Raw genomic sequence first — 24,950 nt, 5'->3', positions numbered from 1 at the left:
GGAATGCTGTGGACATAATTTACTTGGACTTCAGTAAGGCATTTGATAAAGTAGATCACAACCTACTACTTGACAAGATAGAAAAATGTGGGGTAGACAGAACCACCACCAGATGGATCCGTAGCTGGCTGACCGGCCGTACTCAGCGAGTGGTCCTCAATGGAACTGCATCTATATGGAGGGAAGTGTGTAGTGGGGTGCCCCAGGGCTCTGTTCTGGGCCCAGTACTCTTCAACATCTTCATCAACGATTTGGATGAATGGATAGATGGGGAACTCATCAAATTTGCAGATGACACCAAGCTGGCAGGAATAGCCAACACTCCAGAAGACAGGCTTCAGATACAGAAGGATCTGGACAGACTTGAACACTGGGCACTAACTAACAAAATGAAATTCAATGGTGAAAAAAGCAAGGTTCTACATTTAGGCAAGAAAAACCAAATGCACAAGTACAGCATAGGTGGCACCATGCTCAATAGTAGTAACTGTGAGAGGGACCTCGGAGTCCTAGTAGACAATCAGTTAAATATGAGCCAGCAGTGTGCGGCAGCTGCCAAAAAGGCCAACACAGTACTAGGCTGCATTAACAGAGGGATAGAATCAAGATCACGCGAAGTATTAATACCACTCTTCAATGCCTTGGTAAGGCCACACTTGGAATACTGCATCCAGTTTTGGTCACCACGATGTAAAAAAGATGTTGAGACTCTAGAAAGAGTACAGAGAAGAGCAACAAAGATGATTAGGGGACTGGAGGCTAAAACATATAAGGAACGGTTGCGAGAATTGGGTATGTCTAGTTTAACGAAGAGAAGGACAAGGGGGGACATGATAGCAGTATTCCAATATCTCAGGGGCTGCCATAAAGAAGAGGGAATTAAGCTATTTTCCAAAGCACCTGAAGGCAGGACAAGAAGCAACGGGTGGAAACTAATCAAGGAGAGAAGCAACCTAGAACTAAGGAGAAACTTCCTGACAGTGAGAACAATTAATCAGTGGAACAGCTTGCCTCCAGAAGCAGTAAATGCTCCAACACTGGAAGTTTTTAAGAAGAGACTGGACAGCCATTTTTGTACGTATGGTGTAGGGTTTCCTGCCTGAGCAGGGGGTTGGACTAGATGACCTCCAAGGTCCCTTCCAACTTTACTATTATTATTATAAACTGGTCAGTCTTAGAAGAGATCAACCCCGACTGCTCTTTAGAAGGCCAAATCCTGAAGTTGAAACTCAGGTACTTTGGCCACCTAATGAGAAGGAAGGACTCACTGGAGAAGAGCCTAATGCTGGGAAAGATGGAGGGCAAAAGAAGAAGGGGACGACAGAGAATGAGGTGGCTGGATGGAGTCACTGAAGCAGTAGGTGTGAGCTTAAATGGACCCCAGAAGATGGTAGAGGACAGGAAGGCCTGGAGGAACATTGTCCATGGAGTCACGATGGGTCAGACACAACTTCGCAACTAACAACAACAATACTCTCAATTATTAATAACTCTAATTGCCATGGGGACGAGGAGGCTGTTACTGTTCTTCTGGGTGACTACTTTTCCAAAACCTCTAAGAAGGTTGCAAAATTCTTATCAATAGCTATTAGAAGCCTTCTGGTTCCTCCCCATACTAATAATCATTAGCTGCTGTTTGCTTTAGGATTTTCTTGCAATTTTAAAGTATTTTGTTAGGTATTGTATTATATGCTGGCCATTTATTGTCTTGGACTGTAAACATATATAGATTACATTTACACATGCATATAAAATGCTATTTTCATAAAAACCTAGCATATAGGGTTTTTTTTAATCACAGCCATTTTCAAGCACCATGTCCAATTACACCACACCCAAATTGTGCCCTTGCACAGGTGTGAGCATAGCAACTCTTTAATCATCTATTCTGTGTTGTTTCAGCTAATTTTGCATCTTTATAATGGAATTTGTTTGGCTAAAGTTGGAGCTCTTTATTAGGACTAAATTTCTTCTGAATCCACCCCCTAAATTCTTCTGGGTTCATCAATGAATATCAATATCAATGAAAGGCAAGATGGTGGCCTAGAAGCCAACTAATTATACCTTTATTACACAGCAGGCAATTCATATTTTGTTTAATGTTTTATTGAGAGAATAGACTCTGGCAGTTTTTGGAATGCTAATGAATGTTTTGTTATAGAGACATTGACATATGTAGCAATTAAGCACACCTAGTATCAATGGAGGAATAGGACTTTGAAGAAAATGGGAATTGGTGAAAAGGCTTATTTCATGTTGGAAATTATTGAGTATTTCCAATCTCATTTGCATGCACATACTCCCAGTCTATTCCTTCCAACTCTATTATTCTGTATCCTATATCCAAATCAGAGCAAGCACACTTAATGCCAAAAGAAATGCATTAATAAATGTTTATTTATTAACCAGCAAATTTTGAGAATAATTGACTGGCAAAATGAGGTAAAAGGCTGGCAAAGATATATATTTATATGTTTTTTGCCTCCAAAAGAGGCACTAGGTCTTATTTTGGGGGGCTGTCTTACCTGCTTACATTAGAACTGCTGCAATAGGCTTCCCACATCCCAACATCTGTCGCACTGCTGCCTGAGTTCTTCTGCAGCTGCTTGTGGCTGCACTCCATGTGGCACATTGTGCTGCTGCCACTGCTCACAGCAAAACACTGCATGGCTTGTCATGTTGATTGCTCCAATGCTGCCACTTGCAGCAGGACACTGCATGGCTCATCACACCGATTGCGCTGATCACAAGCAGGCATGATCAGTGCGACGAGCCTTGCAGCCTCCTGCCACGAGCAGCAGCACTGGCGCGATTGGTGTGATGCACTGCACAGCCTCCTGCTGTGAGTGGTGGCAAGGGTGTGATCAGCATGATGAGCCACATGGTGTTCTGCCATGAGTGGTAGCAGCAGTGCGATGATCGATGCAATGAGCCTTTTGGCCTCCTGCTGCGACTGGCGGCAGTGGCACGATGCATGATGTGGCATGTGGCCGCAAGCAGCTGCAGAACTCAGGCAGTGGTACAACAGGTGTTGGGGCATTGGAGGCCTGACTGCAGCGGTCCTAAAGTAAATGGGTACGGGGCACATGGAGCAGCTCCACACACCCCCTGTCCTAGCTTGATTTTTAAGCGTGCACCTCACCCCAAAACTAGGGCTTTATTTTTGGGGTAGGGCTTATATTGGGTGCACATGTACAAATCAAACTAGGGCTTATTTTTGGGATAGGTCTTATTTTTGGGGAAACATGGTACTACTGACAAAAATGTACATTATTATTATTATTATTATTATTATTATTATTATTATTATTATTAATAATAATAATAAAGTTGGAAGGGACCTTGGAGGTCATCAAGTCCAACCTCCTGCTCAGGCAGGAACCCTACACCATTTTGGACAAATGACTGTCCAGTCTCTTTTTAAAAACTTCCAGTGCTGGAACATTCACCGCTTCTGGAGGCAGGTTGTTCACTGGTTAATTGTTCTAACTGTCAGGAAGTTTCTCCTTAGTTCTAAGTTGCTTCTCTCCTTGATCAGTTTCCATCCATTGCTTCTTGTCCTGCCCTCAGGCGCTTTGGAGAATAGCTTTGACTGCCTCTTCTTTGTGGCAGCCCCTGAGATATTGGAACACTGCTATCATGTCCCCCCTCGTCCTTCTCTTCGTTAAACTAGACATACCCAATTCCAGCAACCATTCCTTATATGTTTTAGCCTCCAGTCCCCCTAATCATCTTTGTTGCTCTTCTCTGTACTCTTTCTAGAGTCTCAACATCTTTTTTACATCGTGGTGACCAAAACTGGATGCAGTATTCCAAGTGTGGCCTTACCAAGGCATTGAAGAGTGGTATTAATACTTCACGTGATCTTGATTCTATCCCTCTGTTAATGCAGCCTAGCACTGTGTTGGCCTTTTTGGCAGCTGCAGCACACTGCTGGCTCATATTTAATGATTGTCCACTAGGACTCCGAGATCCCTCTCAGAGTTACTACTATTGAGCAAGGTACCCCCTATACCAGTGGTTCTCACCTGTGGATCGGGACCCATTTGGGGGTCGAACGACAATTTCACGGGGGTCGCCAAACAACGCAGTCTGCCATTTCCCCCCCCCCTTTTCCTTAGCTGTGCTACTCCCTTTTATTCTATTGGCTTTTGAAAGCCAATAGAATAGACTCTCTTGAATAGAGTCTAATTCTATTGGCTTTCAAAAGCCAATAGGAATTGTCCAGGCTGTCTCTGCCCTGCTGAGCCCGCCAAAAGTCCCATTCTGCAAACGGTGCTCCACCAGTTGAGTAGTCCTTGACTTATGACTAGTTGAGTAGTCCTCGACTTACGACCGATTGGGGGTCGCGGCATTAAAAAGGTTGAGAACCACTGCCCTATACTATACCTGTACATTTGGTTTTTCTTGCCTAAAAGTAGAGTCCTTCTCTTCATCAAACTAGATATACCCAATTCCAGCAACCGTTCCTTATATGTTTTAGCCTCCAGTTCCCCGATCATCTTTGTTGCTCTTCTCTGTACTCTTTCTAGAGTCTCAGCATCTTTTTTACATTCTGCCGGGACTGCTACCGCGTCCCGAACATCTACCCTGGGAGGCCCACTGGGTGTGGAAATGGCTGGCCAAGCCCACCCCTTAGCAACCTCGCCAATGCTAGCCTCTGAAATCATCCCCAAGGATGCCTTCCCTGGCACCCTCTCCTCTGTCTCATCCTTGCAACTTGTTCCCAAGACGCAGAAGGAAATGGCAACGGTGGCAGTGGCAGCTTCTGCAATCGATCTGGGGAAGAACGGACAGCTGAGGAGGTACTTTCTTTCCTTTCAACCCTTTTTGCAGTTGCTGAAAGAGCCAAATGGCAATTGCTCAGGGAGAAAAGAAGGCAAAGGGGTGTGTGTGTGAAAAAAATCTTCCTCCAGTTGCTTCTTACGAGGAGCTTCTTGTTGCACAGTTTGCAGCAAGAACTCACAAGTCCCAGGCTGGCTTCTGAGGTCATCACCTCAGGGAAGCGGGGCTGGGCCACGGGGTTCTGGAGCCCCAGAACCTGAAGGGCTAGGCTGGGTGTCCACCACCCAGGACCTTGGACAACCTGCCCTCTTCCTTCCCTCTCCACTGGAGACCCCTGGATCCACCCCAGTCCTGCCCAGGTCCCAATAGGCATCCCCCAACGTGAGCAACATTGAGCTAGCAATGCCCCCCCACACCCTCCCTGGGCAACCACAGTAGTAATGTAAATGTGCCTATCTGGCTGATGATCTTAACTGGGGTTTATTTTAGGTATTACCTGTTACGAGCATGCTAGGGCTTATTTTCCAGTTGGATCTTATTTTCAGGAAAACATGGTATTTTAGTCTGGACTCTTTCAGATTATTTGTGCGCTTAGCTGGATTATTTCCTCTTTAGGCAATTCTCTTCCTGATCTTTTTTTTTTCCTATCCCTTGCAGAGCAGAAACTGGAGAGGAAGGGATAACAAGAGAGTAATCCAGCACACAGTGAATACACATTGAAAGGAATATGCTACTGCCAGCTGTTTGCCTAATGTATTCCCTACTGTGTGCCTATTTACTCTCTTGTAATTCCTTCCTCTCCAATGAATGTAAAGGCAAGCATTAATTCTCTTCTTGCTAATTATCCCAGAACATGAGTAAAACATTTCAAGGAGTGAAGGGATGAGGAAAAAGGGCTATAAGTTTGTCGTTTCAGCAACTCCCTCATGAGTTGTGTTCTAGAAGCCTTTCCCATAGCTTAGGTTTACCTGCTTATTTGGGGTTGTATCCTTTTGACACTGTAAAGCAGGGGTGTCAAACTCACCACATCACATGACGTGTTGGCTGACTCAGGAATTCTGGGAGTTGAAGTCCACAAGTCATAAAACAGCCAAGGTTGCCTACCCCTGGACTAGAAGGATTGGCTTTTTTTGCAGGCTAGAAGAAAGGAAACATGAGTTTTTCAAAACTCTGCCATTGCAGTGTTATTTGCCAAGGGAAGTTTCTCTACTTCTTTTAAGAGATCACAGTCTGGTTTCTATTTTACCAGAGAACTGCTATCTGCAAACAGAACACTTACCAGTAATATAATCCCAGGTAGGCCATATCCTTGGGTTAAGCGCTTTGTTTAGAATTTCAAGAAGTGGCTGCTTTGATAAATAAAAAATGGAGCAGGCAGTCATGATAAATGGGAATTCCTGAAAACTTGGCCAAATCATTTTGCTATCTAAAATGAATCAACTGAATTTTCCTTCAAAGCTATATCCTAGAGTGGCATGGAAAGTCATGTGCTAACATTGCTATTTTTCCTACAGCCAAAGCATAAAGACAAAAGTGGTTTATAGGCAGTGCTTTTTTTATAAAAAAAAGAAAGAAAAAAAAGGTGCCGGAACTCACACATGTCATACAACCCGCCTTGCCTACCCTACAAGGTTCCATCAAAAAAAAGTGCCGGAACTCCGTTCTGGGTGTTCTATGACAAAAAAAGCCCTGTTTATAGGCAAAACCTTTCTTGCTCTGTTGACTATTTGGACCAGGGGTCTTCAAACTTGGCCCTTTTATTACTTGCGGACTTCAACTCCCAGAATTCCTCAGCTAGCGTGCCAGAGGAGACATAACCAGGAAGCTACTTTTTATACTGGTGGCGATGAAATGCCAGTGCTTTTGGACAGATGTGATGCTCTACAACCTCCTCAAATTGTTATCAAAATATTGGGGCAGTGGTGCTGGAATTCATAGAATATAGAATAATAGGGTTGGAAGGGACTTTGGAGGTCTTGTAGCCCAACCCTGCTCAAAGTAAAAGATAAGATAAAGGAGTCCCTGAGGATTTTGCTTTGCTAGTCATAGGTGACTATAGGGGCGGTGCTCATCTCCATTTCAAGGCCATTGAGCCAGTGCTGTCCAAAGATATCTCCACAGTCATGTGACCAGCATGACATCATGGAGTGTTGTTACCTTCCCACCAAAATGGTACCTATTTATCTACTTGTATTTGCATGCTTTCGAAGTGCTAGGATGGCAGGAGCTGGGGCGAGAATGGGAGTTCACCCCATTGTGTGGTGCTCAGGTCTTAAATCTGGGCTGTTGATGTTGCAGCTGACAAGCCCAATGTCTTAACTAATGAGCCATCATTCCACCCCCCCATGCTCAAGCAGGAGATTCTATACCAGATCTGGGCATTTTACAATCCTTGGGCCACATCTGGCCCTTTGGCTATCCCTGTCCAGCCAGCACGAGGTCAATAGAAAATTAGAAATCAAATGTAAATAAGTGTATGCCATGCATGCAATACACCTGCATTGCTTTTATTTTAAAGGAAATTGTTATTTTCTTTTTCAATTTACATATGTGTTTGCATAGCCTACGTACCTTCACAGTCTTACTGGTTTGGCTCTCTACAACAGTCCCAATTTCTCATGTGACCCCATGGGAAAATTAATTGCCCACCCTTGCCCTATATCGGACATGCGGCATGATTGTATTATTTTATTGTATTATTGTTAGATGATTGTTTTAATTTTGTACGCTGCCCTGAGTCCTTTGGGATTGGGCGGCATATAAATAAAATTAAATAAATAAATAAATATCATTCCAGACAAATGGCTGTCTGGTTTCTTCTTGAAAATCTCCACTGATGGAGCAGCCACAACTTCAGGAAGTAAGCCATTCCACTGACTAATTGACCATACTGCCAGGAAATTTCTCCTTAGTTCCAAGCTGGATCTCTCTTTGATAATCTTCCATCTGATACTTCTTGTCCTTCTCTCAGGTGCTTTGAAGAATAGGCTGACCCTTTCTTCTCTGTGACAAGCCCTCAAATATTGGAAGACTGCTTCTTTTCGTTAAACTGAAGATACCTTGTTCCCTCAATCATTCATCAAATGATTTAGCCTCCAGGCCCTTTATCATCTTTGCTGTTCTTCTCTTTACTCTTTCTAGGATCTCAGCATCTTTTTTGTATTGTGGTGACCAGAATTGGCCTCACTATTCCAAGTGTGGTATCCAGAGCAGTATAAAGTGGTAGCAATCATTTCACATGATCTTGAAACTATTCTCCTGTTGATGAAACCTAGGACTGCATTATTATTATTTTTTGATAGCTGCAGCACACGGCTGGCTCATACGTAAGCGGTGGTCTACTGGGACATCATGATCCCTCTCACTTGCTACTGTTTTTTTTTTCTTGAAAATTTTTTATTTTTTAAAACATACAATCATTTATAAAAATACAATAAAATTTTAAAGTAGGAAAAAAAAAACCCTTACCCTCCCTCCCACCCCAACCCCCCTCCCTTCACTTCCCAGAGCAGAATACAGGGTTAATAAAAAAAAATTATAATAATTAAGAAAAAAGAAAAAAAGAAAAAAAAGGAAGAAAAAAAAATATCATAATTAACCTTTAACTCCATAACCTATAAAACAATTCTCTATAATATTTAATATTCATTCATAAAATAAATGAAACTTTTTAATTTCATACTTTTTCTGAATATAATCTATCCACCTTCCCCATACAGTAATATATCTTTCTTGTGTATGATCCTTTAAATAAGCAGAAATTTTTGCCATTTCTGCAAAACTAGATACTTTAAATATCCATTCTTCTAAAGTAGGCAAGGAATCTTTCTTCCAATATAAACCTACTAGTAACCTTGCTGCAGTTAATAAATTCAACATCAAAGTAGTTTCTTTTTCATTTAAGTCAACAAAAATACCAAGTAAAAATAGTTGAGGAGTAAACTTTATCTTCTTTCTAAAAATCTTTTGAATGTTCCACCAAATCATAATCCAAAAAGCCTTTACTTTTTTACAATTCCACCAAATATGAAAGTATGTCGCATCATTATTACCACATCTCCAACATTTGGGCTGTATATTGGAATACATACAAGATAATTTTTTAGGATCTAAATGCCATCTATAAAACATTTTATAAAAATTTTCTCTCAAATTTTGAGCTTGTGTAAATTTAACATTTCTTATCCAAATTGTCTCCCATAAATCCAATGAGATCGGCTCCTGTATATTCTGAGCCCATTTAATCATACAGTCTTTAACCAATTCTGTTTCCGAATCTAACTCTAATAAAACATTGTATATTCTTTTTATATGAGCCGGACTTTGGTTTTTAATCTGAATAACCAATTGTCTATCTTCTAGTGTTATTCCCTCTTTCTTGTCTACAGTCCATCCTCTCACTTGCTACTGTTGAGCCAGGTTCCACCTGTCCTTTATCTGTGCATTTGGTTTTTCTTGCCTGTGAGTAGGACCTCACTTTTCTCACTATGGAATTGCATTTTTTGGGATAGAGCACAGTGTTCAAGTTTGTCAAGGTCCTTCTCAATCTTGAGTCTATCATCTAAAGTCTATTACGAAATCCTTTGAAGGCTATGTTTTTTGAAGTCCTTAGCAAAGCAGTAGTAGAGGAAAACCAAAACGTTTGAAATTCTAAGGCACAATATCTTTCCAGCCAATCTTGATCTCAGCTATATTATTAATTAAGAGAGCTATAAAGGTTTTCACTCAAAATTTCCAAGTTGCTATTTTATCAGTATTTAAGCAATCAGGCTAAAATGTGGAGAGTAAATAAAGTCCCATGAAGGAATACAAAAATAGAGAGAAAAGATTAGGGACTGAGACCTCACTATCTTTGCTGTAGTATGTTGTTTCTGTGATTGATTTTTACTAGGTTTATTTATTGCATTAATAAAAGTCTCTTTCCCCAGCTTTTCTGCTAAGATACAACTGTTGTTTTGTAGCCTACTGAACATATCTCCTTTCTTCTAAGATGAAATGTAAACTCTGTTTGACTTAAACTCTTTAGAATAAATAAAAACCTTGTGACTACATCCAGGTTATGGAGCAAAACAATATGTTTTCATACTTTTCAAATCAATTTCTGGTATTCTTTCTTCCATCGTGAGGTGAACCATTGTTGAAACCAAGAATCAATTTCAAATTTCAAAGCTGAAAACAATAAAGTTGGTTCTCTCAATCAAAGTCCCAAGATTTAAAAAACCCCAAGATTTAAATGGACAATATTCAGTGTAGCTGTTTAAAACCAAGGAAGTGAACTACGTTTTAAATAAGCCAAGTGGCATTGGATGGAAGATCTTCACAATTTTAAAAAAGAGCTATTTGAGGTAGTCAAGTTTATTCCCTGTTGAAATTAGGGATGTGGTTCTATGTAAAATTGTCATAGAAGTCCCAAATGTTCAAGAATCGTCAACCTCCAATGCCTTATTATATTCTAATAAGAATGACATCAAAAGGAAAAGCTTTTTTTTTTTAGTTTCCTGACCAACTAAGCTAGAGGTAAACATTTCTGGTGGTCTGATGGCCATATCAAGTCACAATATTTTCTTGACAACAGTATTTCTACATGAAGCTATTGGGGGAGGTCATCAAGTAGTTTGAGATTTGGATATATCTTTTAAGCCAGGGGTCTTCAAACTTGGCCCTTTTATGACTTGTGGACTTCAACTCCCAGAATTCCTCAGCCAGCCTGCCTGGCTGAGGAATTCTGGGAGTTGAAGTCCACATGTCATAAAGGGCCAAGTTTGAAGACCCCTGTTCTAAGCCATCCAGAAGATGTGATAGAAGTCTTGTCTTGATGACTGAAGGCTGTAAGAATCCAGATAAAGAGAAACAAGTTGAGCGCCTAGCAAAACAGAGTGATTGTGGATTCAGAAACCAACTGGACAAGGATGAAGCTATGTTTTCTCATGGCCTTGAATATGGGGAAGGAACAAGAAATCCGTTAAGAGAGACTTTCAGAAATTATGCTTAAATCCTGAGAAACAAGAAAATGTGAACAAACTCTCAAAATAAACCCACCTTGATTTTGTTCAGCATAAAACATGGCAGAGAGAAATCATAACAGGCTTTCAAGATACTGTGAGTTTACATAAAGAACATTTCTGGAATCCTTGCCATGCCTGTTTTTTAATCTGGGCATCCTTGAAGAGCTGTCATGTTCATCATGTGGGGATGCTTATTGATCCTGCTTGAACAGCAGGTGAAAGTTCTGAACAAGAGAGCTTTACCCACTTTTGATTGATGTTCTAATTGCAATATTCTGACTTCTAGAGACACTGGGAGTTAGATGGATATAAATTTAGTAAATTAAATATTCATGAACAGCCAGTGCTAGCTATAATCATGAATGGACTGTTGCATGCACCTTGCATTGGACTGCCATTGAATACCATCCAAAAGCTGTAATAAATACAAAATACAGCATCCTGCACATTAACCAAGAGAACCCAGTATTGCCCTGTAATACCAATTTGTGAGATCTGCATTGATTGCCAGTTTGTTTTGGATTGCAGTTCAACATACTGGTATTCATCTTTAAAGACCTACAAGGTCTAAAGATCTCTGCTTGCTTTGGATATAATCTACCTTCCAAGGTGTGCCTCTAGCTTGCTGAGGGCCTGTACACCTTCTGAGATGTGATCAAAGCAGGCCTGGAGATGACTATTCTCCATAAGAGCTCCCTTCCTATGGCTTCCACCAGACAGAATCTTCATCTTTTACTGTATATTCAGGAAGCTTTTAAAACATTGGCTGCTTGAAAGTTTGCATCAGTGAGAAGCTAAATGAACAAAATGCAGAGTACTAAATATGAATAGAATAGAATAGAATAGAATAGAATAGAATAGAATAGAATAGAATAGAATAGAATAGAAGCTGGAAGTGACCTTGGAGGTCTTCTAGTCCAGCCCTTTACTGATCTTTGAAAGTGATGTTTTTAATTTGAAGAGAAGGGTTGCCTGAAAATAACGACATATGTAATTATGAGAATTCTGTAAATTGTGTTCATTTTGGGACTTTGTGCAGCAGATCAAGCTAGCAGCCTTGGGACTGAATCACTAGCTGCATCTGCATATAGCAACTTCTCTTCTTCTTCTTGTGCCATATCCATTATCGGACATTGGCGATCATGTTGGCGATCCTGTTTTTATCAGCAGCCACACGAAAAAGTGCTGCTGAGTTTTGTCCAAACCAGTCCCTTAGTTTTTGAAGCCACGATGTTCTTCTTCTGCCTGGACCTTGTTTGGCTTCAATCTTTCCCTGGAGGATTAAATGGAGTATGCCGTATTTTTCTGGGTGTTGCATCACATGTCCGAAATATTCTAATTTTCATTTTTTAATTGTTTTGATGATTTCCCTTGGCTTTCCCAGGCAGCTTATCACCTCCTCATTTCTCATCTTGTCAACCCAGCTTATATGTAACAGCCGCCTGTAAATCCACATTTCAAATGCTTCTAGTCTCTTCAGGTGGCCTTCTGTCAGAAACCAACTCTCTACACCATAGAGCAGGATAGAAAAAATATAGCATCTGACAAGCCTGATTTTCAGTCTTAGGCTTATATTGTGATTGCAGAAGACCTTTTTCATTTTGAAGAATGCTATTCGAGCTTTCTCTATCCTTGTCTTTACTTCAATGGTCATGTCCCAGCTTTCATGTAAATACATAAGTTTAACCTAATGAAGAGAAAGCTCAGGGGACACAGGAGAGCAGTCTTCCAATACTTTAAGAGCAGTCACAGGGAAGAGGGCATTGATTTATTCTCCATAGCACCTGAGGGCAGGATAAGAAACAATGGGTGGAAGCACGTCAGAGGGGGATTCAACCTGGAAATAAGGAGGAATTTCCTGACAGTAAGAACGATTAATCAGTGGAAGTGCTTGCCTCCCGGAGTTGTGGGTACTCCATTGCTGGAGTTTTTCAAGAAAAAAAGTCAACCATTTGTCCAGGATGGTATAGGGCTGAGGGTTGGACCAGAAGACCTCCAAGGTCCCTTCCAGCCCTATGATTTTGTAAGGACCTACCTCATCTAGGCCTCCCAAGAAAGCAGAACTCCTGAAACAGGCATTGTCTCAAAAGGAACTTTTATTAGGGGCTAGTGACAGCAGGGAAAACAAGGCAAGTCTGAGGAAAAACCCATGCAAGCAGTTTATTAAAAGCAATATTCATTACTCCACCCCCTCAGGGTCCCAGTGTTCATTTGAATCCCAGCCAATCCACAGGTGGCATAGTGTTTTGATAACTGGCTCCATTGGCGTGCTCTTCAAGGTTTCTCTCATTTTTGTTTCTCTCTGGCTCCAAGCGCAAACTGTCTCCGAGATAAGGGTGATGCATTCCTTCTCCTGGGAGAAGGACATAGTGGCAAGACAGTGCAAAGCATCCCCAAAGCATCCCCCCTCCCAACAGAATGGCAGGCTCCCCAAAATGGTTACAAAAGTATGCATACTATAAGGAGAGAAACAATACACTTCTTTGGGGATCTGACAGATTTTATACAAAAGGATGTTCATTGTAACATAAGAACTTTTGCCCTTTGGACATTCCTTCTAATGTTTAAAATGAAATTTTCTTCCCCAAATTTCCAGTCATTAAGTCTTGCCCTGCTTTCTAGAGGAAAAAGGAAATGGCCATCTTTAATATGCTTTAAGACCTCTATTTTGTCCCTGCTTAATACTAAAAACCAATTTTCTGCCATTACTTTCTACTTTCTAGTTTTCTCATATCTGAAGAATTGTCTTGTCAATGTCAAACTACAGAGTCCATAATTGGACATACTACTCTAGAAATGTCCTGACCAGTTCAGTAGAATAGTTTCCACCAGTGAATTAGATCTTTTTCCAGAGATGTCCTAATTTCTAAAATAGCTGCATCATGTTGCTGGTTCACATTCAGCCTGAGCTTCATAATACACTGAGATCCGTTTCATATATATTGCTGCTGAACATATTAAAATATTGGTCAATAGAACATTTGATTTTTCTAGTATTTATAGGCCTAGTAAATTAATACATTGGCAGGTTCCACAGATCTCTGAGAAAAGGACTGTGGCTGGACCTGCCTGGGTTCTTTTCTGCCTGGATTGTCGGTGGATTGTCAGCAACATGATGGAGGAAAAGGTAGATAACAATTGGAAGCCTAAAATATGGCCACTTCTATTATTGTAGAATTTATCAATTTGTGGTTTTTTTTCTTCTAAGTGAAATCCAAGCAAGCAGAAGGAATAGATGAATTCTTTGCTAACCAATTAACCAATGTATGTAGGAAACACCACAATAGTAATGAAGGAATTTAATTACCCTGACATCATCTGCAAGACTAACTCTGCATCAAGTGAGAGATTGAACAGGTCCCTGACCAACTTAGTTGACAACTTTGCATTCCAAAAGGTAGAGGAGGGAACTAGAGTGACAGCTATACTGGACTTAATTCTTACTAACAGAACAAATGATGAGAGAGTTGAAGTTACTGGAACTTTGGATAAGAGTGACCATGTCATATTGGAATTCAATATAATGCAAACACAAGCAGTAGAATATAATCAAACCAATGTCTTAGAAGACTTTAAAAGAGCTGATATTAACAAACTCAGAAGGAGCTTGGGTAGGATTTCATGGATGAAAATTTAAAGGGGAAAACAACTAAAAACTCTTGGGAAACTCTGAAAAATATGATCAAAAAAGTCCAGGCCAGTGTAATACCACTGAAAAAGAAAAACAAGAAATCCAAAAAAGAAATCATCAATGATCTCTCTGATAAACTGAAAGGCAAAAAGGATAAGTACAAAAAATGGAAAGAGAGACACAAAACTATGGCAGAATATCAATAGACAGACCTAGAAAAAGAAATAGATCTAAAAGAAATAGACCTAACAAAAGAGGTGAAGTTGCATTATATGTTGGAGACTACTTCCTCTCTACAGACATGCACACAAGGGTCAACATAAAAGGAAAAAAGAATGGCATTGCCATTAGTGTCAGTCCTTTGACAACACATCAGTGTTTGCCTCACTTTTCTAGATGCTGTTTGTTGATGTATACAAGTGTATGGTTTGAGGGCAGGATTCTGAATTGTAACACTTAAGACTTACATGGTGGTGGGAGGGGAAAATTATAGTTTGCAATATTTATTCCTGTAAACAAAAAGAAAACCAACAGGTCTCCAAACAATACAAAAAGCTAGAGCATGATAACTTGAATTTTGACATGCAGAGGCAACATTCACATTTATGATGACCCTGTATAGCATGGTACAATCCAGATTGTCTACTGCAATTGTGTGTCATGGAAGCCATTTAGTATGGCTCCCTTCTCAGTGCAGGACCCTCTAGAATGTTTTTGACAGATGGCTATACAGCTTCTGTTTGAAGATAACTAGTAAAGGAGAATTCACCACCTGTTCTTACTAAGGAGTGCTGTGAATGTGTCTGTTTCTACCACGTGCCCTGTCCAACTCCTGGTGATTTATCCAGGAGCTGCTATTAAAAGAAACTGTGAAGGGATAAGAGTCTGTGGATGTTATCGTGCTGAATGAAATACATACGGTGTGTATTGCTCCCAGCAACTCTGCCACAGAAGGAAGTATTACTGGGATTCTCAGTCTACTTATACAAACTTACAGGAAGTATTAAAGTTATCAACTTGGGGTTTCTTGGGGGGGGGGAGGAATGAAGATTACCTGTGCTATCTTTAATAACTTTGCCATTGAATAAAGCCATCTGCCTGGAAGAGTTTTAATCTGCTAATGTGAAAAAATGAATAATCTAATGTGGATGCTGTATTTTTAATGCTTAATTAAACATCTGATGACTCAGTGGATGGCAGCACTTGGCTAACTTTATTTGGGCTTGGAAGTTAAATAAGGCTGGGCTTGGGTAATATTAGGATGGGAGACCACTGAGAAATAAAGCAGCTGAAGGAATTCTAAAAAACTTCCTGGAAAAACTCCGTAATAAGCTACTTCTGTATCATTTCCAGCTAAATTCCTAGGATCATCAGAGATTGAACCTGACTCAAAGGAGACATTTAAAATGAATTATGACTATTGAATTGTTATATTATATTGTCATGTATAATAATCAGGAATAATATATTTAAAATGCCTAGTCTAGGAACATAAGCACTTCTGAAAAATGTAGGATATAAATGGATGGGTAACAATTTCTTTTGTAGATCTGGGAAAAAAACAAACAAACATGGATGCTCAGTTTTCTGTTCTATAGTGCATTAAAGCAGAGCTACTGAAATGTAATTTTTTTGTCTTTTTCAATCATTGAAACCATTCCATTCTTTTTCAATTGGTGGGTCTTGAGCAATCACTTGCTTCTACACCTTCATCTTGATTTATAAGCTTATTTTGCTTTCTTTATTTCATTTCTCAAGACTGTTTCCAATTTCAACGCCTGTAAATAAATCTGTAAGTAAAGGTATGCTTTTGCATCAAAGTTTATGATGCTTGCAGTTAATCTCGTCTCAGCCAGCAGCTTTTTACAAAATTGAAATAGGCAGATGAAAAATGCTATTGATTAAAGGTCAATAATTATCTGAGCAGAAAGGAAGGAAATCCTCCATATATTAGACCTATTTCAGGCGCATTTGGAAGTATAAATCTGCTTTAACAGAAGAAAAAGATACAATATTTTTTTTTTCTAAAATGGATTACGAAAAAGACTCTGACAGAGGAGAAACATGAAAAATAACTCTGATAAAATGTCATGAGGACGCTTCCCATATATTTTGTATTTCTTCTTTCTTGCAAAGTATGTCATAAACAAAATCTGTTCCATTGCCTGTAATTAACTCCTTGTCCTCCATAATGATTGTTCCATTTGGTAGTTCTAGTTTACACTCCATAATTTCCCCTCTTGTTTTCGGCAGCAGAACAAGTGGCAATACAGAGCTAACCCTGGTTGTTTTGAGAAAGCTAAGCAGATTGGATATAGTTTAGTTTTTAGTCCCAGACTCTCAGGAAATCAGGTTTGTTGACTAACCTTGGTCCAAGTAAAAAAAAAAAAGTAGAAAAAGCTAATGGTAAACTATTCTGACCCATATAGCTCTATGGGCCATATAGCTCTATGCACCATATAGTTCTATATTGGAGTGTCTGGCAGTTATTGGGTTAAATGCTACGTATGTGGATGGGTCAGTGGGAAGAGTTCCAAAGGTCATTGGGAGACTTCCTGGACACAAGCCACATGGGAATCTCTTTGTCTGTAAGAAGCATGGGCCATGGAAGGTCACACAATAAGCATAAAGATGGTATGAAGAGCAACACTTTCTTACCTAAAGGGATGATCTAAAAGATGAACAAAGATGTATTTCCAGCAGCACCAATCACAATGTGAACGCAAGTAATCTTTCTCATTAAAATATATTTTGTTTATTCTAAGATCGTTTCTTTTGAGTTAACTATCTGACTGGATTTAAAAAAGAACACTTTAAGTTTGTGTCAGAATAGTAAACCATTTTCATATTGTTGCCAAGAAAACAATCTGGACATGTCTCTGTAATCAGCAGAAAGTGACAACAGGTATTTTAAATCTTTTCCCCATTTTTTGATGTTGGGAAAAGCTAAGATATATTCTTACTCCATCAGTCTGAAATTGTTCTCCATTGTTCACTGGAATATCCTTTTAAAGCTGTTTTCAGAACACTGATTAATAGGCAAAATGTACTTATTTATTAAATTTATAAGCCACTCAACTTCATCACAGTCTGAGTGGTGTGCAGCATGAAACAATAAATCATCACCATAATAAAACTGTATAAGAAGGAATGTCTGGACTTCCAGTTTGCTGTCATGATGAGACGGGTGAAAGAAATTGGGGCTCTGGTTTTCTAGCCCAATTTTGCTGCATCTGGAGACCCCAAAGGTTGGGAAGTTGCCTTGGAGAGGTGACAAAGAGGAAGGAAAGCCTTGGGAGCGTGGAGCTGATGGCAGTCAGCCAAATGAACCAAAGAACCTCTTCAGATGGATGGAAGAAAGGCTGCCTGCACAGGCAGCCAAGTCATAGACAACCAGGAAAAAAGCGAAGAGCTGCGGCATGCTGCAGCTTGTCACTGAACAGCTGATTGTCAACAACGTGCTACGATCTGGGTGAGACTGTTTCTTATTTCTCTTCCCTGTGGACTTAGAAATAAAAAACCCCTGATTGGATAAATTTCCAAAGCAAAGACCCCAGGAAGACTTGGGAAGAAGGGAGTCAAAAGTGGTGAAAAATTTTAAATGAGGGAACGAAATTAAGGAATACAAAAAATACGAGATACATTAAGTTTACTGTTGAAAGATGTGTGTAATGAACTTTTATTGGGGGCTAAACTCCCAAACACATAGACAGAAGCAAATATTACTTTGATACCAAAAGTGGACTCAGACCTGACACAGATAAAAAATTACAGACCGATATTACTAAATGTGGATTATAAAATCTTTACTTCAATAATAGCAGAGAAACTGAAAAGATTTCTAATTGAATTTATACATCCAGATCAAAATGGATTTCTATCAACGAGACAAATAAAAAATAATTTAAGAGTTATAATGGACATACTGGAATATTATGAAATACATCCAGGGAAACAACTGGTATTAGTAGAGAAGGAGAGAAGCAACCTAGAACTAAGGAGAAACTTCCTGACAGTTAGTACAATTAACCAGAGGTGGTGAATGCTCCAACACTGGAAGTTTTTAAGAAGAGACTGGACAGCCATTTGTCTGAAATGGTATAGGGTTTCCTGCCTGAGCAGGGGGTTGGACTAGATGACCTCCAAGGTCCCTTCCAACTTTATTATTATTATTATTATTATTATTATTATTATTATTATTATTATTATTATTATTATTATCATGGATCATCGCACAGTCAGCCAGATATTCAGACTGGATTTGGCATTTTGTCTACCTATCGAGTCCTTACCCAGGACCTGGGATAGGCAGATGTGGATGTTTGATGGTATTACAGATATCGTCGCAGGATGGAAGCAGTTCCTAGTAAGGCCGCCTTTTGCAAGTGACTAATAGCGAATTTGTCAATGCCAATGGTGTTCAAATGGTGCTCCAATTGTTTTGGGATTGCACCCAAGGAGCCTATCACTATTGGTACTACCCTTGTTTATTATTATTATTATTATTATTATTATTATTATTATTATTATTATTATTATTATTATTATTATTATATTTCTAGATGCCCCAAAGGCATTTGATAATGTTTCCTGGCAATTTATGACTCAACAACTAAAAATAATGGACTTTGGACAGAAACAAACTTGGAACTTATTTTATAAATGGCTGGAGAAAAGAATAAGGGATTAGGAATTCAATTTGTTTTAGTGAATGATATGCTCAGACAACACATTTGTTGAATAAGTATTTTTTAATTGTATTAAAAAATCAATAAAAACATTTGTCACGAAAACAACCCCACCACTTCCTTGATCTTTTGGGCAAGGCATTGCGTGGGGTGGCTCAGATTCACCTGCCCCAAAGGAAAAAAGCATCTGAAGGCAGCTCTCTTGACTTTCCTGCTCCAAGGGACATAGAACCCCAAAGTCAAGATGGGGGGTGACCACAATGATGCAATGTTTATTGTGAGCATATCACACGTGGCACGCCAAAACAGGCAAAGCTTTAATCTTGACTTTTTTGACCCAATCTGCAGATACCCTGACCTTTAGGTACCTCCTTTTTTACATAAAGAAGACACAGAAATAGAAAAAAAAATGTACTCACAGTATATAGAAAAGAATTTATATTAAGTACAAATAATGGGAGAGAGGCTATTTTTAGATGAGAAAAATATGGGTTTTAGTAAATTTCATTTAGGATTGCTTCCTTTATGTTTGTAGAGGAAATCAGTGCTAGATTTCTTTGAAACTTTATCAATGGACATGTTTATATTCAATTTTAATAAGTCAACATAAACAGGTACGGCACGAATGTCATTGCATATGTATACGAAAGGACAGAAAGGCAGCAGAGTTCCACCAAAGTATAAATAGAGAAATAAAAGTTGATTTACCAATTCATGTGTTATTAGTTTTCAAAACTGCATGCTTACTGTACCCATACCATTCATATTATCTTACACTTTTAAGTTAAAACTCAATGGAACTCTGTGAACATTTTGAGGAAATGAATGTTGAATGGAACTCAGAGAAAGGTGTCAAGGGATTTGACAGGGATGCTTTTTTTCTGGGAGAAACTTGCTTCAGATTTCAAAAAAACAGGTTTTCTCTGACTGACAAGTTAGTGAGTCTTCTGTATAAACAAGGCTTGCCTGTGTCAGAAAGTGTAACCCAGGAGTTATAAGTCTGGCTTATAATAGTGAGAATTTTTCATTCCATTGTGTCAGTCTTTCATTACTTTTCTTTTTGCAAAAATGATTAATACTTACTTCAAAATTTCAGGCACTTCTGGTCTGATGGAGTGAGTAGAGCTTCAAAATGCATACTGTTTTGGGTCTTCTTTGCCAGATGGATATAACTCGCAGCTAGATTGCTTTGTAAATAGTGCACACCTTTAACCATTTGATCCATCAGAAAATAAAAAGGATTAGGACCACCTTTTTTATTAGGTTGAATTAAGAATTTCAGCAAGCTTCATATTCAGGAGATTTTTCAGCTGCCAAGGAATCTTGTAGTGTCTTGGAATCTTGAAATCTTATAAGGGATTAGATTAAGATACAAAACAGTAAAGGAATGTGTAACAACAACAACAACAACAACAACAACAACTTTATTGTCACTTTGAAAGTACACCAATCGGCATACATCAAAATGAATTTTCGTTGCATACAGCTCTCAAAGGGTCACCACCTCTGATATACACTCCTTGCTCATGGCCAGCTCAAGTTACAGATCTTCCATTTTAGTCTCTAGGGAGCGAACGATGGCAAACAGGACAGATGGAAATGGAGCTCCACGTGGATTATCCCTCAAATTAGCTTGTATTCCTGCAGGAATTCCTGTTTTGTTTTGTCTTGTTGGTTAAAAATAAAAATAAAAAAAGAAAGCATTCTTAAAAAATAAATTTCTACTTTTAATTTTCAGAAGATTTCTTGCTTCAAAACACAGTTAAGAGTCAGGAACCAATTACTATGGCAGTTGATGCTCACTTACTGTTAAGCGACTCTTCAATAATTGATCAGTAGTGGATAATGAAATCCAGGAATAATTAAAGCTTTAAGAATACACTTGTCTGAGTGTTTCAAGGCCACAAACTGATATTCTATGTAATGTGCTAAAGTATTTGCATTGAAATGGCATGTTTGCATGGATCTACAGAAGTAATTAAACACAGTATCAATACAAAAGAAAAAGATGGTGATATAATACTTTCACTCCTACTCTGCCTAAAATGCAGGTTTCCTTTATTATTTTAACAATGATAACAAAAGGACAATGTTAATATACCATGGTTATAAATCAGAGTTTTGAGACACATGAAGTTTGCAGCTAAATCAAATATGTTTTTCTGATATCGCTTGAACTTGCAGCCTTTGTATCTCAGGATCAGCATAGAGCTGGATAAAAGGTCAGATGTTATTGTCAATCTTTGTAATTGTTTATGGAATTCACTAGGAATCTGTAGACATCAGCAATCTTCCCCCAAGGTCCTATTGAAAAGATTAAGGCCAGAGATCTTTTGACAGCCTGTATACATTGATTGGTGCAGTCTATCTGCTCATGTGCTTTGCATCATGTGTTTTACATCAAGGCCAAGGCCAAGTGACCGTAACTCAAGCCTCCTTTGAGTGGAACACTGACTTCATGAACATGGTCCGTATATTTTTGTTGGCAACAAGATGAAATTAGTTTGCCACTGTCATCTTTCTTCCTGTGACTCTGTTGTTAGCTTTCAATTTTCCCCTTGCTATTTGGAAGAACCCAAACAAAATAAGAGACATTTGAATATAAATGCACAGCTAGAGTGATTTTGCTTTGGCTTATTTCCAAATAAACATTTACCAAATTGTGTCAAGAAGGTCTTAGAAACTAGTTATTAGAAAGCAGAACAGAAGTGAGATCAGCACATAGATAAGGAAGGAACGAGGAGAAATGGTTACAATTCTGGTAATGGAGAGAAGGTGTACCAATTAGAAACTGGGCTACATCTTATTTGGAAGGTTAGAATTTTGGACTTACACAAGCACAAACTGACTATAAAAGGGTGTTGGGCTCCTTGCACGAAGCCACCTGCATTCAACGCCTTGTGTGTTAAATAAAATTTTTGAGCTCCGCAATACAGTGTCTAGTGCAGTGTTTCTCAACCTTGACAATTTTAAAGCATGTGGACTTCAACTCCCAGAATTCCACAGCCAGCATTGCTGGCTGTGGAATTCTGGGAGTTGAAATCCACATGCCTTAAAATTGTCAAGGTTGAGAAACACTGGTCTAGTGTTTGACCTGAGCAAGGAATGAAAAATAGGGAAGAAATTCTGTCAACAAAGTTTAAGTAAAGGTAACCTCAGTTATGTTCTTTCTCCTCCCCCACCCCAAATTTTACCTGCACAAATCAGTTGACAATAGTTCTCTAGCTGATGAACAGGATCAGGTCATGTTTCTCTTTAGATCTGTCATCACAGAGAAGTAGCAGTTGGAGGCAGGTATTCTACCTAAAGAGGAAAGCGACTTTGCTATAGTTCTGCCATGACTTTGCAACAGGTTGAAGCTGTACCCTTTGACTCACACCCAGGCTTCTTTGAGTTACGTGACAAGTGCTACTCGAGGGTATCTAGAAGTGTGGGTTTTGGTTGTGTTTCCTTGCTCTTTGATTCAGGAAAAGCAGATTACCTGTACCTTTTCTATTTTTTTTTGTCAGTGTATTAGAAAACACTCCTGCTTGCTCTCATCAGTGATGATGACTGATCAACAAACTGTGCAAAAAATATTGAATAACTAAATATGAATTTACTGAACCTAATTTAAAATATGTACAATCTGACTTCGCTGCCTAAACCTTGATAACTGCTGTAAAGTAAAATCTTCTATCTTGCTTTCCTCTTTCCACTAACGGGCCCAACTGCTCAGTGGCTTACCTCAGTACCTTTTAATCTCTTCTTTCCTGCTTGATAAAATGATTATGTGCCATCAGATGGATCTTGACTTAGCACCATCTAGACCAGGGGTGACAAACTGCCAGCCCATGGGCCGGACGCATCATCCAGAAGCCACACCTGGCAATGGCAAAACCGTCTCGAGATGTTGTGTGACATCACATGACGTCGCAAGTCTGATCTAGACAGATTTTCTCCAGGATGATCTGCCTCAGCCTGGCCATTCAGGTCTTCCTCAAAGGAGGAAGATTGGGGACAAATTGTCATGGGGACAAATTGGGGACAAATTGTCATGGAAAAACATCTATGTATGTGATTGTTAAGAGCTGATACTATATGATAATAATTTAGGTTGATATTGTATGTTGATAATGTACGGATTTGATTTTTTTTTTTAGTATCTCAGCATTTAACTTCTGTTTCATAACAGGATTCCCATGGTACAACAAGGGAAAAAAACAGATTAGGAAGGTTATATAAATTAAAGGGTGGGAAAAAAGGAAAAACCAGAACAGATAAAAAAGCATGAACTGGACTGTGGGTCCAGACAAATTATCTGGGGAAAAGTCTTCTACAATGGCCTTTGATTGCCATTGCATAACATGATGTAACCTTATTCCCTCACCAAGGTCCTTTACCTGTGCCTTCCATTCCATATATATGGCTCTAAATTCTTGTTGGCTATATGCTATACATATTGAAGAGCTTCTCAATTTGGCTTCTCAAAACCTGTTTATATGTGCCTCCAGAGCAATTTCAGAAATTACCATGAAAATAGTTATTTTTAATTAAGAACAAAAGAATAAAACTTGGAGAATTGGCATCTGTAATAGCTGCAGTATGGCACTTTAGAGCTGCAAAAATATTTATTTTGATGTAAACTATCAGAATTCATGCTAATATGGTTCTAAAATTTGGGCATTCAATTATGTTAGTATATTTAAGGCAACAGAAAACAGCTGGTTTGCCAAAATTTCTGGCCCAAATCCCAAGTATTCAAAGAGCTTGACTTTGTGAGGAAGAAATGGTGGACCGAAGATGCCTTTGCTAAAAGCAGAGCCCATGACTGCAGCAGAATAAATAGCTGGCGAGTCAACCAGCTCTTTGAAACCTCTCCAGATGATGAGAGGACTTGAGATCACCCACAAGTGTTCCTGATAGCTGCAAGTGATCTCCAGTGAATCTATTATAGCTCTGGAGATGAGTGAATAGCCATCTTGGTCAAACCATGGTTGGCGCCTTTAAAAGGACACTAAGTTTGCATATACGTAGTTCTTGCTTAGTGACCATTCAAAGTTATGACACGTACCCCAAAAGGTACTTATGCAATTCTGAAGTTCTGATAGCTGCATGTGCACACGCACAGGCACACACACACTGTGGTCATATGAAGTAATTTCTTTATATTTTCCTTTCTTTTCTGCATCTTCTACGCTTTCTTTTTATTCTTCTACTGTATCAGTTTTATAACAGTTTTTACTGTTGTAATTATAATAATTACTATTAAAAATATGAAATTATTTTGCAACTGGTTTAGCCCAGTCCTGGCTATTCTTCCCGGCAGTTTTGGCCCAGCCTTGCCATCGAGATTTCTCCACATGAAGGCCCTTGGATCCCTTGCCTGAATTCCACCAAAGCAAGTCCATGAGAAAGTTTTGTATATACTAGGAACTTTAGCATTATGAGTCTCCAATTATTCATATGGATGGTCAAATCTGCATTATGATTTATAATGTTTGGACAAACGTAAATATACAAAGCCATACTATGAAATGAAGATGATTTAGCAAGGAATAAAACTCAGCAAAGGCTAGGATATGAATATTTGACCATCCCAGGATATTGACCTCAAAATCAGAATCAGACTAGAGCTGGAAGGAACCTTGGAGGTCTTCTAGTCCAGCCCCCTGCTCAGGAGACCCTATATCATTTCAGGCAAGTGGCAGTCTCTTCTTCAGACAGTCTCTTCTTAAAAACCTTGAGTGATGAAGCACACACAATGTCTGAAGGCAAGCTGTTCCATTGGTTAATTGTCCTCACTGTTAGGAAGTTTCTCCTTAATTCCAGGTTGCTTCTCTTCTTGATTAGTTTCCATCC

The sequence above is a fragment of the Crotalus tigris genome, unplaced genomic scaffold (genome assembly GCF_016545835.1).
Source record: "Crotalus tigris isolate CLP2741 ecotype Arizona unplaced genomic scaffold, ASM1654583v1 scf7180000017968.19369539983:2297261, whole genome shotgun sequence".
NCBI classification, from domain to species: domain Eukaryota; kingdom Metazoa; phylum Chordata; class Lepidosauria; order Squamata; family Viperidae; genus Crotalus; species Crotalus tigris.
The sequence above is the reverse complement of the archived record's forward strand: the minus strand, read 5'-3'. Positions refer to the sequence as shown.